This window comes from Lycorma delicatula, chromosome 6, assembly GCF_047948215.1.
Source record: "Lycorma delicatula isolate Av1 chromosome 6, ASM4794821v1, whole genome shotgun sequence".
Classification (NCBI taxonomy): Eukaryota; Metazoa; Arthropoda; class Insecta; order Hemiptera; family Fulgoridae; genus Lycorma; species Lycorma delicatula.
Window position 1 is genome coordinate 121,993,707 of NC_134460.1, and position 14,326 is coordinate 122,008,032.

At 30.2% G+C, this 14,326-nt stretch overlaps 1 long non-coding RNA gene across 7 annotated transcripts in view; it reads left to right on the forward strand.

Moving 5' to 3' along the window:
- The window catches only part of LOC142326188 (uncharacterized), a 38,538-nt gene that overhangs the window by 22,476 nt on the left and 1,736 nt on the right, over positions 1-14,326 (forward strand). For 3 of the 7 annotated variants that reach the window (XR_012756716.1, XR_012756714.1, XR_012756717.1), the window contains exon 3: positions 11,949-12,957. This is a non-coding gene — a long non-coding RNA (uncharacterized LOC142326188). Of the gene's footprint in view, positions 1-11,948; positions 12,960-14,326 lie in introns of those variants that run through there. The other 4 variants (XR_012756720.1, XR_012756718.1, XR_012756715.1 and 1 more) reach the window with 3 other exon arrangements.

Genomic DNA, 14,326 nt, shown 5'->3' on the forward strand with positions numbered 1-14,326 from the left:
CATGATGAAAAAACAACTGTAAGAGGAATGTACAGATAGATCTACTGAATGTACAGACAGATAGTATGCATAGGGGAGCAATAATCAGATTACATTTTGGAAAAGAAAAAAAATCACTGATGATGTTAGGAGGAAACTATTTTAAGATCAGTATTTGATGGACAAATAATAATATGGCAGTACAGAAAAATTATGTATCATCCAAATTATTATTTTTTTTTTTTTAAGAAAACGGGGCATGAATAAATTAGGTAGATTAGTTAGTATATCGAGTTTATAAAGTAAGATAAGTATCTGCAGATTTTTAAAATCTGTATTTGTTTTGATACCAAGAAATAAGTGTGAGATCTATATTACTATCAGTCTGCTATGTCATATATAATGAGTGCACTAGAAGAGTTTACAAGCAATAAAAGTGCAGTGGAAGTGGAATTAAACCCAAATGAATAGTACCTTCTACTCAAATGAAGACTAGTTTGGTTCCAAAATAATCATGGGTTCAAGATAAAAATAAGCCTGCCTTCATAGTATTTGTAGATCTGGAGATGGTTAATAAAGTAGAATGAAACTAAATGTTTAAAATTTTAATGAAAATTTGACTTAAATGTAGGGAAGGAACAAATTTAATTTGTTTAAGAATCAGATTTTAGTAATAAGAGTAGGAAATAGAGAAAGTCATGCTATAACTCAGGATGGAGCAAACAAATGATATAGTAGGCCTCCTTTGCTTTTCAGTTTAAATTAAAAAGAAGCAATATTTGAATTGAAGGAAAAGTTTGTTAGAGAACAAATAGAGAACCTATCCAAGGAGAAGAAAGTAAAAATGATGAGATGCTGCTGATATTATTTTGGCAGAAATGAACAAATGAGTTAGAAGAAATATTAAATTTAAAGGATTTATTAATGAGGAAAATTCAGTTTGAAAATGAATTACATTAAAAAAAGTTAATAAAATTTGATAGAAAGGTTAAACAAGGTTGATCCCCATATTAACAATTAAGTATTGATGTGGTGAATTATCCCCACATCAATACTTTGGTGTATTATTAAATACACCAGTGTTTTGTTCTTTAAATCTTAAAGTTAGAAAGTATGTAGAGATCAAAAGCAGATCTTCATAGACTTTTCATTCAGAAAATAACTATGATATGTATCTAGGAATTAGAAATTTATCTTTAAAAATACTTGTGAAGTTGTAGAACATTTATTGTAACAAATATTGGACAATAATAAAAAAAGGATCAAATTAAATTTGCAGAAAGCTGAATGACGTTCTTTGAAATTTTATGTAACTGGAGGATGATGAAAATTAGGTAATGATAAGTGCAAAATAAATAAGTTCCAAGAGAAATGATGGGGGAGAGAAATTTATGGCAGAACCTAATTAAGAGATGAACCAAGTTCATATGTTGGCTACATATTAAAAAAAACAAGATTAATTAATTGTATGTATAGATGGTAAAAGTGAAGAGGTTAAAAGATTAACACAGAACAGAAAAAATGGAGAATAGCATTGAACCAATATAACTAAAAAAGAGAAAATTAAATTCAATGGACTGAAGGACAGTGGGGAGCCAAATAATAAGTTAAGAGAACATTATTATGATTTTTATCTTCCACATCCCTTACCTTTATCATGTATCTCTTATCTCAGTACATTCTTTAGGTCATTTTTACAATTTATTCTCCAGAATAAACAAAGATAAAGAATTTTATAAATTTACAACTTTTCATTAATTACTTATGTTTATAAAAGCAGAACACTGTTTAACAACTTCATTAATTAATTTTCCCAAGTTACTTTTTTTGTTCTTCCAATGATTTTAATTACTATTTTTTTTTTTTTTGTCTTCAGTTATTTGACTGGTTTGATGCAGCTCTCCAAGATTCCCTATCTAGTGCTAGTCGTTTCATTTCAATATACCCTCTACATCCTACATCCCTAACAATTTGTTTTACATATTCCAAACGTGGCCTGCCTACACAATTTTTCCCTTCTACCTGTCCTTCCAATATTAAAGCGACTATTCGAGGATGCCTTAGTATGTGGCCTATAAGTCTGTCTCTTCTTTTAACTATATTTTTCCAAGTGCTTCTTTCTTCATCTATTTGCCGCAATACCCTTTCATTTGTCACTTTATCCACCCATCTGATTTTTAACATTCTCCTATAGCACCACATTTCAAAAGTGAATATTTCTTTAAAATATCTCAAATTTTAGTTCTCTATTAGTTAATTAAAAATTCTTGTTTATTTGGAAATTAACAAATTTATTTTATTTCAAACCTTAAAAGTATATTTGCCGGGAAAAGTTTTCTTGGCTTATTCCGTTTTTCTTAAAACCTAAGTGAAATAGAGGTCTGGGACCACTTGTGTTCATTTTTTTTTAGAAAAAACCCGTAAGAGAGCACTCAACTTACTCCTCGATTTATACTGCTAGAATTTTAATACAGTTTAAGTTCACAGAGGGAGCCAAATGTTTCGTGAGCCAAAACTCGCTAACGAACCATTCTCTGACTTGTTTATGTGAATGTGATTTGTTTTTTTTTTACTTTTTTGCACTCTATCCGACGAAAAATATTTTTTGTAGCTTTCCGTAATTCGGTTTGTTTTTTGTTAGTTACACCGCATTTTGAATCTAACACTTCACTTGTGTTACACTTAAGCTGATACATTGATGAATTCAAGTGGCCCAAAATCCAGAGTAGTCCAGAGGGATGTTAAGTTAGATTATCTTAGAGGCCAGTTGATAATTACTAAAATTTGTCAGTTGATGAGTTATTGATAAGTTGTGTATGTTTTTCGATCCCAATCTTTTGACTAAATACATATTTCTATAAAATTACTTAAAATACAATTCTGGAATATATTTTATTCAATTTTTCATATCACACACACTTACTTTGTGTGTGTGTGTGTGAACAAACGAACATTTACATTTTTATTTATATTGATAATTTATATTTATGCATTCTTTAGACAGTTTCTAAGCAACTGTTATTTAATTTTTAATTCAGTTCTATTAGAATTTCTGATAGAATTACACATATTGAATCTCTGCTGCTCCATTGACATCATATAAAAGCTACATCAAAAGAAATATATAGCTGAAAAAAAAGAAAAAGTTCACAGGTAAAGAGAGAATTTAAATAACACCAAAAAAACCACTGCAATTTGAAGTAAAGGGGAATACCATCAACAAAAAGAAATCCTAATCGAAATAAAATAAACTCAAGAAAAAAAGAATCATTAAAGATAACAACAAAGAAATAGAATAAGGAAAAAATTATTGTTAAAGGATAGCCAAATTGTCTAGTGTATATAGAGATTAAGTAAGGAAGCTCAAACTTTATGCAAACGTTGGTGTTTTTACTTGTCTCCAAAAACAGAATAGCTTTTATTAAAAAAAGTATGCTTTAAGTATTGCAATATTCAATTTTTATTTGATTGGAATGGGACTAAGGTCCATGGGGAAAAATCTCTATCATGGGTTGAATCTGTTTGGATTTTTATTTGTTTCTGAAGGCAGAAAGCATTTGTAAATGGTTTCCGCTAATAATCATGGGTTGGAGGATTGTGGGATATCAAATCCTTACCAAACCTGATGATGTTCACTTTTGTGGGCTTGAAAAATCTTATCAGAATTTAGTGGACCTAAGATAAATTATGATCATCAGCTAGCTATTTGATCTCATCTGTCATGTTATGTGGCACCCAAAGGGTAGAGAATTTTCTAACTTGAAGCTGATCTCACAGAATAGCATGAACAGAAAGAAGTTCATGTACTTTAATGACCAAGGACACCTCTATTTGGTGGTAGGTCACATGCCTGTCTCAAGAATTTTTTGTACTGCAACATGTTTCCCTCACAGACAAAGGCAAACAACCTGACCTTGGGGCATCTCCGATGCCAAAATTCCCTCTTCAAACTTTTGGGACTAAATATTATTGTACAATAAGCACATGTTGTACAATAAGTCCTCTCCAAGACAAGAATAATTTCCTGTAAAAACTGGTCAATGCTTAACCCAAGTGCAAAATTACCCAATATTCAGTTTTTGATCATGATGAATCTATCTCTTTTCACCAACACAGCTAAAAACCAGAGACATAGACATTGATTAAGGTGGCTACAGAGCAGGTTAGAACTTGTTTAAAAACACGCGTGCACGTGCAGTCGCACATGCAGACACATACCTTTTATGATATGTTCCATCATATTGCAAAACATTCTTAGTGCCCTTTGTATATATTATTTACAGTGTTATATTTAATATATATATATTATATGTATTAAGGCATTTTTTTTTATATATCTCTGGTTTATTTAATCATTTATTTTTGTTGTCAGTCATTTGACTGGTTTGATGCAGCTCTCCAAGATTCCCTATCTACTGCTAGTTGTTTCATTTCAGTATACCCCGTATATCCTATATCCCTAACAATTTGTTTTATATATTCCAAATGTTACCTGCCTGCACAATCTTTCCCTTCTACCTGTACATCCAATATTAAAGTGACTATTCCAGGATGCCTTAATATGTGGCCTATAAGTCTGCCTCTTCTTTTAACTATAATTTTCAGCTGCTTCTTTCTTCATCAATTTGCCACCTCTTCATTTGTCACTTTATCTACCATCTGATTTTTAACATTTTCCTATAGCACCACATCTCAAAAGCTTCTAATCTTTTCTTCTAAGGTACTCCGATCATCTAAATTTCACTTCCTTATAAAGCTACGCTCCAAACATACTTTCAAAAATGTTTTCCTGATGTTTAAATTAATTTTTGATGTATACAAATTATAGTTCTGAATGAAGGCTCGTTTTGCCTGTGCTATTCGACATTTTATATCCCTCCTGCTTCATCTATCTTTAGTAATTCTACTTCCCAAAAAACAAAATTCTTCTACCTGCGTAATCTTTTCTGCTCCTATTTTTATATTCAGTGGTTCATCTACATTATTTCTACTACATTTCATTACTTTCGTTTTGTTTTTGTTTATTTTCATGCGATAGTTCTTACGTAGGACTTCATCTATGCCAATCATTGTTTCTTCTAAATCCTTTTTACTTTCGGCTAGAATTACTATGTTTCATGAGCCGAAACTCGCTAACAAACCGTTCTCTGACTTGTTTATGTGAATGTGAATTTTTTTTTTTTTTTTTCACTCTATCCAAAGAACAATATTTTTTGTAGCTTTCTGTATTTCGGTTTGTTTTGTGTCAGTTACACCACATTTAGAATCTAACACTTCACTTTTGTTACACTTAAGCTGATACATTGATGAATTCAAGTGGCCCACAATCCAGAGTAGTCCAGAGGGGTGTTAAGTTAGATTATCTTAGAGGCCAATTGATAATTATTAAAATTTGTCAGTTAATGAGTTATTTATAAGTTATTTTACGCCAAACATAAAATAGTATGTTTTTCGATCCCAATTTTTTGACTACCTACATATTTCTAGATAATTACTTAAAATACAGTTCTGGAATATATTTTATTCAATTTCTCACACACACGTACTTTGTGTGTGTGTTGTGTATTGTGTGGTGTGTGGTGTGTAGTGTGTGGTATGTGTTGTGTGTTGTGTGGTGTGTTGTTGTTGTGTGTTGTGTATGTGTGTGCGAACAAACGAACATTTACATTTTTATTTATATGGATAATTTATATTTATGCGTTGTTTAGACAATTTCTAAGCAACTGTTTAATTTTAATTTTTAATTCAGTTTTATTAGAATTTCTGATAGAATTACACTTATTGAATCTCTGCTGCTCGATTGAGCTTATATAAAAGCTACATCAAAAGAAATATATAGAAGAAAAAAAAGAATTCAAATAGAAAGAGTTAACAGATAAAGAGAGAATTGACATAACACCAAAAAAACCACTGTCATTTGAAGTATAAGGGAATACCATCAACAAAAAGAAATCCTAATCGAAATAAAATAAACTCAAGAAAAAAGAATCATTAAAGATAACAACAAAGAAATAGAATAAGGAATAATAATAAAAGGTATTTATATAAAAGTTAGATAACTTCAAAAAATAATAAGAGTAAACATGGTTGAACCATAACAATAATGGTGGGGTGCGATTAAGTGAGGTGGGGTGGTGGGCTCCCATCTCAATTTTTTGTTAGTTTTGAAGATATTATGATGAAGGATAAAACGAATTGCTTCGGTTATTATTAACTGATATCGGCCAATTTCATAGTCTGAATAAAAATTTACAAAATGACCTATCTATAAACTATATAAATATACATTATAAGAAGAAAGAAGAAAGGAAATGTTACCCAATTATTTTGGAAAAAGATTGATTCATCTCGTTTTTATAAATTATGAATATGATGCAAAAAGATATTCATGCTACCTATTAAGAGGTTACGAAGAAAATCATGGTTGGACTATCACTTTTTTGATATATTTATAAACTATCATTCAAAGTGTATTAAAATAAAAAAACTGTTAATGTTTTCATTATAAACGACTACTAACTATTTCTGTAATTTCTTGTAGAAAATTATATTAAAACTATGATAATACCTAATAAAATTTTATTTTTGCAAATTTTAAAATAGTTATTGTATAAATATTTTAATATTAATTGAATAATTAAATACAAAGTTATACTTAACCCTGACGGCTTCAAGCCCAATTCGTAAATACTAGAAGCACGTTCATCAGAAAAAGTAGGTGTTTGGTAGAAATGCCACAGAAATAACAATATACACGATAAAATTATGAAAAAATTTTAATTACTCAGTAACCTATGTAGATTGTGGTACTGCGATCCAAAATGGTGCTACACCCTTGATTAATTATTTTAAATCTAAACTTTTACAAAAAAAATAAAAAATACTGAATTTGTTCTTTATTTGAAAAATATCCTTGCTATTTATATCTAATCTATCTCTGTTTATAAAAACAAAAATTATTTGTGAACATAATTAAAAAAAAATAATGGGAATGAAACTGGATTAATTTTACCCAAGACGCAGAATTCACGAAGAAATCATTCGCCAGCCGACGCTCGTTAACAAAAGAATTTCCAAACATATGTTTATATGATATAAACGTTTTTTTATGTCACATACACAACACGTCGTAAAATATTTATTACATTTTTCGTGCATAACTCTTTATATATTAGTTAAGTAAACTAATTATTATTGGGATGTTTATTTATTCTATCCCGGTATATAATACTATAGCTATATTATATATATATATATATATATATTGCAGCTCTCCAAGATTCCCTATCTAGTGCTAGTCGTTTCATTTCGGTATACCCCCCACATCCCACATCTCTAACAATTTGTTTTACATATTCCAGACGTGGCCTGCCTACACAATTTTTTCCTTCTACCTGTCCTTCCAATATTAAAGCGACTATTCCAGGATGCCTTAGTATGTGGCCTATAAGTCTGTCTCTTCTTTTAACTTTATTTTTTCCTAATGCTTCTTTCTTCATCTATTTGCGGCAACATTCTCCTATAGCACCACATTTCAAAAGCTTCTAATCCTTTCTTCTCAGATACTCCGATTGTCCAAGTTTCACTTCCATATAAAGCGACACTCCAGACATAAACTTTCAAAAATCTTTTCCTGACATTTTAATTAATTTTTGATGTAAACAAATTATATTTCTTACTGAAGGCTCGTTTAGCTTGTGCTATTCGGCCTTTTATATCGCTCCTGCTTCGTCCATCTTTAATAATTCTACCTCCCAAATAACAAAATTCTTCTACCTCCATAATCTTTTCTCCTCCTATTTTCACATTCAGTGGTCCATCTTTGTTATTTCTAGTACATTTCATTATTTTTGTTTTGTTCTAGTTTATTTTCATGCGATAGTTCTTGTGTAGGACTTCATCTATGCCGTTCATTGTTTCTTCTAAGTCCTTTTTACTCTCGGCTAGAATTACTATATCATCAGCAAATCGTAGCATCTTTATCTTTTCACCTTGTACTGTTACTCCGAATCTAAATTGTTCTTTAACACCATTAACTGCTAGTTCCGTGTAAAGATTAAAAAGTAACGGAGATAGGGAACATCCTTGTCGGACTCCCTTTCTTATTACGGCTTCTTTCTTATGTTCTTCAATTATTACTGTTGCTGTTTGGTTCCTGTACATGTTAGCAATTGTTCTTCTATCTCTGTATTAGAGCTCTAATTTCTTTTAAATGCTGTACATTTTATTCCAATCTACGTTATCGAATGCCTTTTCTAGGTCTATAAACGCCAAGTATGTTGATTTGTTTTTCTTTAATCTTCCTTCTACTATTAATCTGAGGCCTAAAATTGCTTCCCTTGTCCCTATACTTTTACTGAAACCAAATTGGTCTTCTCCTAACAGTTCTTCCACTCTCCTCTCAATTCTTCTGTATAGAATTCTAGTTAAGATTTTTGATGCACGACTAGTTAAACTAATTGTTCTGTATTCTTCACATTTATCTGCCCCTGCTTTCTTTGGTATCATGACTATAACACTTTTTTTGAAGTCTGACGGAAATTCCCCTTTTTCATAAATATTACACACCAGTTTGTATAATCTATCAATCGCTTCCTCACCAGCACTGCGCAGTAATTCTACAGGTATTCCGTCTATTCCAGGAGCCTTTCTGCCATTTAAATCTTTTAATGCTCTCTTAAATTCAGATCTCAGTATTGTTTCTCCCATTTCATCCTCCTCAACTTGCTCTTCTTCCTCTATAACACCATTTTCTAATTCATTTCCTCCGTATAACTCTTCAATATATTCCACCCATCTATCGACTTGACCTTTCGTGTTATATATTGGTGAACCATCTTTGTTTAACACATTATTAGATTTTAATTTATGTACCCCAAAATTTTCCTTAACTTTCCTGTATGCTCAGTCTATTTTACCGATGTTCATTTCTCTTTCCACTTCTAAACACTTTTCTTTAATCCACTCTTCTTTCGCCACTTTGCACTTCCTGTTTATAGCATTTCTTAATTGCCGATAGTTCCTTTTACTTTCTTCATCACTATCATTCTTATATTTTCTACGTTCATCCATCAGCTGCAATATATCGTCTGAAACCCAAGGTTTTCTACTAGTTCTCTTTATTCCTCCTAAGTTTGCTTCTGCTGATTAAGAATTTCCTTTTTAACATTCTCCCATTCTTCTTCTACATTTTCTACCTTATCTTTTTTACTCAGACCTCTTGCGATGTCCTCCTCAAAAATCTTCTTTACCTCCTCTTCCTCAAGCTTCTCTAAATTCCACCGATTCTGCTGACACGTTTTCTTCAGGTTTTTAAACCCCAATCTACATTTAATTATCACCAAATTATGGTCGCTATCAATGTCTGCTCCAGGGTAAGTTTTGCAGACAACGAGGTGATTTCTAAATCTTTGCTTAACCATGATATAATCTATCTGATACCTTGCAGTATCGCCTGGCTTTTTCCAAGTGTATTATGATTTTTAAACTGGGTGTTGGCAATTACTAAATTATACTTCGTGCAAAACTCTATAAGTCGGTCCCCTCTTTCATTCCTTTTGCCCAGCCCGTATTCATCCACTATATTTCTTTCCTTGCCTTTTCCATTGCTTGCATTCCAATCTCCAACTATTATTAAATTTTCATCTCCTTTTACGTGTTTAATTGCTTCATCAATCTCTTCGTATACACACTACCTCATCATTATCATGGGCGCTTGTAGGCATATAGACGTTAACAATCGTTGTCGGTTTAGGTTTTGATTTTAAAATTTTAAATATATTTTTAGTATCTATACTTAAAATTGTGTATAGTCAAACATTTTTCTTTTTGTGACTGTTCCTACTAAAGTTTGCAAATGAGATGACATAATAATAATATAATAATTTTTGAAGGATGAACAAACAAAAGGTTCTAATTTTTTATTAATATTAAAATTATTTTTTATGTAGGGTTGATTGACTTGTTAATGTATACATAAAATAAGGGAATAAAATAAGTATCTCAGTTGCTCCTAATAATAATCACTTGGGTCATCATTATTTTACGTAGTGTATTAAATTCATAGTAAAATAATACACAATTGACCTTGTTTGCTAATTCAGTGGCATTGTCTGTATCTACCTGATGTAGTAAAATTAGTAAAAATTGAGACAAATATAATTAATAGCATTTAACAAATTGGTTACAGTTGTTGAAATGTTATTTAACTATGCTATTATATTTCTACAGGTTAATGTAAGTTTGAAACAAGTTTATTTTTATGCTAATTTTTATATACTGATAAAAAAGATTTCACATAGTAAATTGGGTTACTGTATTATTATTATCATGTAATAAAATATTAAAATGATTATTTTGAATTACTTATTGTGTTTGCATATTTTAATTATTAATTAATATTGTATTTATGAATGGTTAATTCTTTTAGATTTTTATGAATGAATTTTTGATTATGGCTATATGGATTTGTTGCACAATGATGTGTCATTGTTATATTTTATAAATGATGTCTTTGTTCTTAACTTTTATGATATAGCAGAGAATTCATAGCACATAGTGTTATAGTTTATGGTTGAAAAGATGGTATACATAGTGACAGAATCAGATTTTTTGCATCAATAATGTGTTTTATTTATTTCTCTTTAAATTACTATAAATCATTTTTAAAGTGCACCTATTTTGTAACATTGTACTGCATATAGAAGCAAAATATTTCATTCAAAATTTAACATCAAAATAGAAATTTGAAGAATTAAAATCTGAATTGCAATTAGAATGGTTAGTTAGTTAGAATTAGCTTAAATTTTGAACTGTGTTAAAAAAATATCAAACATTTTTTTATTTCCGCGCCCTGTGTCTTTTCAACTGAGTTCATCTTTTTCTTATGCTATAGTACCATTTTCTGTAATGTGTTTCTATCTTTTCATCCACTAGATGCAAGTTCAAATTTGGCAAGCGAGTAATAACATATTTTGTAATGATTAGCAATTTATTTTGTTTGAAAATGATGGAAAAAAGGATTTGTATTAAATTTTCTAACACATCAACAATCCATTAAAATATTTGTAAAATAAATGACAATGTGATCAATGATAAATAATTGTCAAATCACTAGTAGAGAATTGTTGAAGAGGTGAGTATCTCTCATCGTTCATGTGAAACAATTTGGACTGATATTTTGGGTATGAAATTTATTTTTAATTGTTTACATTCAAAAATGTTGAATTTTCAACATAAGCAGAATCGCAAAAATATCACAGAACAGTTGTTAGCTGACATCGCTGATGTCTCAGAATTAATCAAACATGTCATAACAGATGATGAAATTTGGGTACAGTTATTATATTGAAACAAAGATTAATCATCCCAGTGGCAAAAGCATGTCGAGTTTGATAGAATGTTAAGGTTCTCCTTACTGGTTTCCTTTTAGTTGTAATGATATCTATTATGAGTTCTACCACAAGGTTATATGGTCAGCAAACAATTCACTTATCAGTTTACTATTTATGTGTGGCAGTCAAAAGAAAACTACTACAAATTAGGTCAAACAATTGTTGAATGTTTGAGTTTTTAAACTCAAACTTCACTGTTCATGGTTATTAACCAAAAATATACCATATTGATGCCGTTGCCTCCTGACATAGCTCCCTATGACTTTTTTTTGTTTCTTCTAATTAAGACCATAACAAAAGGACAATAATATGTGGCGATAGATGAAATAAAGAAAAAAATCACTAAATGAACTTAAAGATTTACCAAAAAATGCTTTCTACAAATTTGGAAAATTTGAAGCACTGGCATAAATGTGACTCATCTTTAGGGGAATACTTTGAAGGGAATAATATCAATATAGAACTAAATTCTTTATCGTAAAAATTAAAATTGTCTTTATTTTTTTTAATTGTATTTTGTATATTACATGTGAATCATTATTCTGTAAAAATTAACTTTCTCTTTTTCCTGTTTAGACTCCGGTAACTACCGTTCAGATAATACTTCAGAGGATGAATGAGGATGATATGTATGAGTGTAAATGAAATGTAGTCTTGTACATTCTCAGTTCGGCCATTCTTAAGATGTGCGGTTAATTGAAACCCAACCACCAAAGAACACCGATATCCACGATCTAGTAATCAAATCCGTGTAAAAATAGCTGGCTTTACTAGGACTTGAACACTGGAACTCTCGACTTCCAAATCAGCTGATTTGGGAAGACACGTTCACCACTAGACCAACCTGGTAGGTTTGTAAAGATCAACTGTACAATTGAAGTATTCTTAGAGTATCAATATATTTTTATTACTGATGAAATAATATATTAATAATGTTATTCACATAAGATGCAGCAGACCTGGGTTATCACGTTGTTGTGGCTTTGTATATCATAATAATAAATTCTTAATTACATTTAAATTTCTGAAACATTTATATCTCTTAAGCCTATTTCTTGCATGCTACCTCTTGTAGTATCATAGTAATGTTTTCAGGCAAAAATAAGTTTAGAGTAATATTAAAAACTGTAACCTAATTGTCATGTTCAGTTACTGAATACCTGTTTCAAGCGTCTTCATATCTTTTATATGAATTTAAAAAAATAGTGTTGAACCATTAATCTAGTTTGATGCATCCATCACTTAATGTATATTATTTTATATTGAGTTGAATTTAACATTAGAATAAGATATAAAACTAATTATTCTGACACTACATGGCAGTTCCTTCTGAACCTTAATGCTGATTGGTTATTTTGTTAGTTACTTAAAGGTACATTACATCACCTAAATAAGTAAAATTCTTTGTACATCTATTTTAATTTCTTGCATTTTGTAACTGAGGTATAATAAAATTTTCACCTAAAATTAAAAATGGAGAAGAAATTTAAGTAACAGGACACAGTATCTTTGTAAAGAATGCCTATTTGCTGGTTAGCAATGTAAACAATGGTTAAAATATGAATAAAAATTGTTTAAATGCCATAATTGTGTAATTTTTTGCATTTAGTAATTTCAAGTTTTCTGGAATTAATCTTAGTTTTTGTAGAAGTTTTAAGGTACAACATGTTTAATTGTAGTTTTATATTTATTGTTAGAGGGTTTTTCTTCTTTTATCACTTAAATTTTCATTGTTTATTGTAAGTATGTTGCATCCTGTCTTTTTCTGTCTATTTTTTTATTGCTAGTATTTTCGTTTGTCTAATTTGGTAGAGTATCAAAGTATGCAGTTGGAATATTTTATAACATGAAGATTGTTTTTTAATTTAAATTGTCAAAATAGATTAATAACATTTTATTGTGTTCTATTGATTCGGGAAAATCAATCTCAGATTCGTTAGGGAATGACCATTATTATGATGGCTAGATGTGAACAAGTTGCAATCTGAATAAGTACCCCTTATCTATGGCAGAGTCAGATAGTGTCTAAGGAAGAAGAATACTCCTGTAAGTACATCCCAACTCTGTAGGGGAAGACACCAACCTTGTGACGGTTCCGGTTGCCACACAACCCCTCTTGTTCGTAGCCCTAATACCTGTAAGTACAGCACAAAACTGGTAATAGTACTTAGCCACTGTAGTTTTCTGCATTTAAACCAGTCAGTATATCCCTACGATATAGTAGGCCACAGCCTTTGACAAGCAGATGGTGATAATCATTCTTGGTAGGTAAATGCAAGGAAGCCATACGAAGGAATGATTCCAATAATGGGTACAACTCTTTCAATCATTGTTGAAGTGCTAACTAATTGATGAATGGTTTGGCTTAAATAAAGAAGAAATGGTTTGGCTTGAAGAAAGAATATTTTTGGCTTAATGTATTAAACAACTAAAAGCAATGGAAAACTACAGTATATTTTCTGATTAAAGAGTTTTCCTAATTCCTTTTCTTTTTTAAAAATAATTTTCTCTTTAATAAAATATCTTAGATATAAATAAATGTTTGGGTGGTGGTCAGTTGGATTTCTGAATGGTGACTGGCCAAAAGGATGCCATCACGAAGTAAAATATAGTTCATTAAAAACTTAAAAAAAAGGCTAAGCTAGAAAATCTCTTATAAGACATGTATAAGTTCAAGTTATATAGGTATAACAGGAATTAGTGAATTAAACAGGAGAGATAAACCAGGGAAACTTTTTCATCAGGGAACTGATGAATTGTAGAGTAATATTTTCAGAAGTTTATAAACACAAATGCTGGAGAATGTAAATATGTTTAATATAAATGTAGGCCAAATTATTTCATTATATGAAAAAATGTGATTTTTACAAGCAGGATGATAGAATTGTTTTGATCAGAGTCAATTTTAAACCAAGCCTACCACAATAATGAAGGTATATGTATGTATCAACCTC